General features: G+C 38.3%; 1 long non-coding RNA gene across 1 annotated transcript in view; it reads left to right on the top strand.

The window, feature by feature from the left end:
• The window catches only part of LOC119571050, a 53,400-nt gene that overhangs the window by 48,235 nt on the left and 165 nt on the right, over positions 1-5,000 (top strand). Inside the window, exon 3 of the long non-coding RNA XR_005228511.1 lies at positions 4,806-5,000. This exon is cut by the window's right edge and continues 165 nt beyond it. This is a non-coding gene — a long non-coding RNA (uncharacterized LOC119571050). The remainder of the gene's footprint in view (positions 1-4,805) is intronic.

Raw genomic sequence — 5,000 nt, 5'->3', positions numbered from 1 at the left:
GGCTTGCTATAAGGCCAATGATCTGTTTCGGAATTCCCCTGAGTTTCAGGATCTCCCATAGTGATTCCCGATGCACCGAGTCAAACGCCTTCTTGAGGGCGATCTGGGCTGCAAGCAACCGCGGACCAAACTCACAACGGTGTTCCACAATACTCAAAGCACTAATAGTCAGTCTATTGTGGACTTGCCAGGAGTGAATCCAGACTGCTCCGGTCTCTGGTGCCTTAGTAGGTGTTCGCGGATCCATGTCAGAAGAATGTGGGCAAAAACTTTGCCTGGTATGCTGAGCAGTGTAATACCACAGTAGTTGTTACAGTCTCAACGGTCCCCTTTCCCCTTTCAGAGAGGGATGACCATGCCCCTCAACAGGTCAGGCGGAATGGTACCAGACTGCCAGATGGCAGTCAAGACTGTATGCAAGCCCTGAGCCATAGGTTCACACCCAGTCTTAAAAAGTTCAGCAGGGATATCACATATGCCTACGGCTTTCCCACACTTCAGCTTAGAAATCGCCATCCTAATTTCCGTTAGGGTAAGAGGCTCCTCACTGATGGGTGGGTCGGTCACAGGTATTGTGATAACGCTTGCATCCAAGCTAACTGTTGGAGGGTCTACATGGTACAACTGCTCAAAATAATCAGCTCAATGTTCACGAATCCCAACATGATCTGAGATGAACTGTCCACCCACTGAGTGGACTGCATTCATCTGTGAGGAGGGCTTAGAGTTTAGCTTTCTCAGGGGCTTGGTAGGCAGGGCGAAGGTCATTTACCAAGAAATGACCTTCAACCTCCTCAGCAAGATTCCTGATGAACTGTTCCTTGTCCCGTCTCATCAGTGTCCGAGCCCTACTCACTGGTTGTCATTCAGCCAAGCCATGTGACAGGGATATAGATTTCTGCCTTGCCCTTGAGCTTACGCCAATGGACTCCTGGGCTGCTTCGAGTGTTTCACACTTGAAGAACTCCCATAGAGCAACTGGGTCCATCAGGTTGTGAAGTTCCTTGTCCCCTCTCATCAGTGTCCGAGCCCTATTCACCAAAGAGCGATGCAAGACCTGGTTGCCATTCAGCCAAGCATGTGACAAAATTTTAGTGGCCTCCAATGTTTCCAGGGATATAGATTTCTGCCTTGCCTTTGTCCTCCCTTCGCTCTTTCCTTTGTCTCTTTTTCTCCTTGCACTTTCTTCTTTTGTCTTTCCTCCCTTCACTCCTTCCTTCTTTCTCTTACTCTGTCTCCTTTCCTCTTTCGCTTTTCCTCTCTTCACGATTTCCTCTGTCTATTTTCCTCTCTTTGCTCTCTCCTCCCTTTCCTATTTCCTCTCTTCGCTCTTCCTTTGTTTTTTCCCCTTTACTCTATGATCTATCTCATTTCCTCCTTTTCCTCTTTCCTCTATCTACTTCTTCGCATTGCTCTTTCTTCTTTGTTCTTCCTCATTCCTCTCTTCACTGTTTCCTCTGTCTCCTTTCTCCCTTATTCTTTCCTTCTTTCACTCTTTACTTCCTTTGCTCTTCCTCCTTTTGCTCTTCTCTGTTTGCTCTTCCTCCCTTCGCTCTTTCCTCCTTTTTTCTCTTTCCTCTCTTTGCTCTCTCCATTCACTCTTTCCTATTTTCTCTTTCCTTCCTTTCACTCTTTCCTCTGTTTCCTTTTCCTTTGTGTCTTTTTCCTCCCTTTGCTCTTTCCTCTTTTGCTCTTTCCTCTTTACTCTTTCCTGTCTCCTTTTCTTCCCTTATTCTTTCGTCTATCTTCTTTTCCCTTTCCCTCTTTACCTCTGTCTCCTTTTCTCCTTTTGCTCCTTCCTCCCTTCGCTCTTTCCTCTATTTTCTTTCCTCCGTTTGCTCTTTCCTCTATCTCTTTCCTCCATTCGCTCTTTCCTCCCTTCACTATTTCCTGTTTTTGCTTTTTCCTCCCTTCCTTCTTCCTCTGTCTTCTTTTTCTGCATTCACTCTATCTCTTTCTCCACTCTTTCGCTTTTCCTCATTTTGCTCCTTCCTCCCTTTGCCCTTTCCTCTGTCTTCTTTCTCCCTTCGCTCTTTCACTGTCTCTTTTCCTCGCTTTGCTCTTTCCTCTCTTTGCTTTTTTCCTCCTTTTGTTTTTCATCCTTCACTCTTTCCTCCTTTGCTCTTTCCTCTGTCTTCTTTCTCTGTCTTCTTTTCCTCTTTCACTCTTTCCTCCTTTTGCTCTTCATCTTTCTCCTTTTCCTCTTTCTCACTGATAGTCTCTCCTTATCCCTTAATTCTTTTCATTCTTTCTTCTTCCTTCATTATTATTTTTATTATTTTTTTCACTTCCTTCCTTTATTTATTATTTACTTTTTACTTCCTTTATTTTTATTTCCCTCTTCCTTTATCTTGGCTCTTCCTTTTTTTTTCTTCCCTCATCCTCTATCTTTTTTTTTCCTTTCATCCCCATTAGCCTAATTCCATCCTTATTCCATTCTCACCTTCACCTCCATTTCCACCTTCCTTCCCATCATCCATCAACACGACGCTTAATACCAGCTTCTTCTCCCTGCACTTGGCTGCCTCTGGGGGTCATAAGGCAGTGGTGGACGTCCTCGTGGCGGGGGGCGGCTGTGACGGTAAGGCGCCGGGATCTACGTTTCTTTTATTGCTGTCATATTATCTATAATTGTTATTATCTTTTTAATCAGTATTATTTGTATCGTTTCATTAAAGTTTAGGATAATTATAGCAACAAAAGTAATTATAATAACTATAACACTATTTTATTGTTATTGTTACGCCGACACCTCGTCTCTCTGCCACCAAACACAAGGCTGCTAGGCAGACGGCGTGCTATACACAGGGTCGTGAACATGAACAGCTCCAAGAGGCACCGAGCACCACAGCGTCCCAGAACACCACGAGAGGAAACGCTAAGTGGCGAGGCAGGGCACGAAGTAAACTCAAAATGACAGTCTTTCCTTTATTTACACAAGTTATTTACCCGTACACTTTTCTATAGGCCACAATATAGGGGGGACACCAGCATGTCACACTGCACAATACAGCTTATAACAGGGCAACACAAATATCAGGTCACAAGGGCACACACGAGGTCTTCACAGGAAACAGCACCCAACTCCGTCTCTTTGGCTTGTTCCTCCGCTCCTCCGCTCACAGCCAGTTGCGACAGGATCCTTTTCATGTTAACACATGCCCAGATCATCCTTTTCATGTTAACACGTGTTTCGCACAGAGACAAAGACCCACTGGCGTAGCATTATTATTAATATTATTATGTTATTACAGTAACCACCATTCCTTGAGTTCCAAACTAATTAAATTGCTTTATTATCATTATTATTATTACCATCATCTTACTATATCATTATTTTGTTGTTGGTCTTGTAATTATTATTATTATTATCACTATACTATAATAATTATTATATTTATACTATAATTTTATGATCCTTAGAGAAACAACCAATTGTATTAAAAATGAGCATTTGATTTTTTTCTTTTCTTTCTTTCGGCAATTTGTGGAACATCTCGAGAGGAAACATTGTCTCGGGAAAATGGACTAATTGGCACCTTTTGCCAAACTCCCGTGTTATTTGTTGTCCAGTTCTTATTGTTTTCTTATTCTTAACTTATTCTTGTTCTTACTTTATTCTTACCATTGTTGCTGTGTAAATTTTATTATCATATGATTGTCATTATTTTGGGTATGGATAACATTATTATCATCCATGTGATTTACCATCAAAGTTTTTCTTAATATTGTTATCAATAGTAATTGTTCCATATGCATATAGTTTCATCTTCATTATGTTATTTTTAATGTTGCAGTTTTTTATGTCAATGCATTTCATTTTATTTCATTTCAATGGATTTCCTTGTGCATTTGCATTCACTATTACTATTACATTTAGTTTTATTATTATATCTTACCATTATTCAGTTTTTTGCTATTATCATTCTTTAAAAATAATATTACTATTACCATAATCATTTTCATCGAAGTTTCTCATGATATTAATGTCAGTAGAGTAACTGCTCAAGGCATCATATCTATTTTCATATCTATCTTGTTAGAATTATTATTACAATTTATGTCAATTTAATTCATTTCTGTTAACTTTATTTTCTATTTTATTTTTACGTAATGCATTATTATTAACATTATTATTAACATTGTTTGTTATTAACATAATTTATTTATTTACTATTTATTAACATTATTATCAACATTATTTTCGCTTTTGCTGTTGTTCTTATTATTGTTATCAATATGTTAATAGTAGTAGTATTTCCATTATTATCATTGTCATTATTATTGTCATTGATATTTGGTTATTATCCTTGTTACTATAATTATCACTATTATTATTATTTTTATTATTATTATTATTATCACCATCCGTTTATTATTATTATATCATCATTATTGTTGTTATTATTATTTTGTTACTTTTATTATTTTCATTTTCATTTATATAATTTTTATAAATGTCAATATTATCTCTTATTAGTATCATTATTATCATTATTGCTTATTATTATGATCCATATTATTTTTACTACTACTACAAACTAATATTGCTCTTACTATTATTAATCGTATTATATTATTAGTGTTTTTTTATTATTATTATCATTATCATCATTGTTGCTCTTCCTTTTGTCATCATCTTGTAATTGCTCCTGTTTTTCTTTTTCTTTTTTTTTTTCTTTTTATGTCATTACACTATTATCATCATTAACATTAACATCATGATCACACGAAATGACCGTTTCGTTGGGCGGTGCTTTGTCAGCGAAGGCACTGATCGCCTCCTCAACTCGGACGTCTTTCAGGCAGAACGGCGATGCACGTGGCAGCCTGGCAGGGGCACTGGGGGGCGCTGGAAGCTCTTGCAGCGAACGGGGCCGACGTTGTTCCCTTAAAACCAACGTGCTAACAATATTGAATATGTGTGCAAGTGTGATTCTGATGATACATTAAGGAAAAAATTAACCCTTACCTATTCTCTAGCTTTTTCCCATATCATA

This window comes from Penaeus monodon, unplaced genomic scaffold (assembly GCF_015228065.2).
Source record: "Penaeus monodon isolate SGIC_2016 unplaced genomic scaffold, NSTDA_Pmon_1 PmonScaffold_49, whole genome shotgun sequence".
NCBI classification, from domain to species: domain Eukaryota; kingdom Metazoa; phylum Arthropoda; class Malacostraca; order Decapoda; family Penaeidae; genus Penaeus; species Penaeus monodon.
Note: the sequence above shows the minus strand (reverse complement) of the source record. Positions and strands in the feature narration are given on the sequence as shown.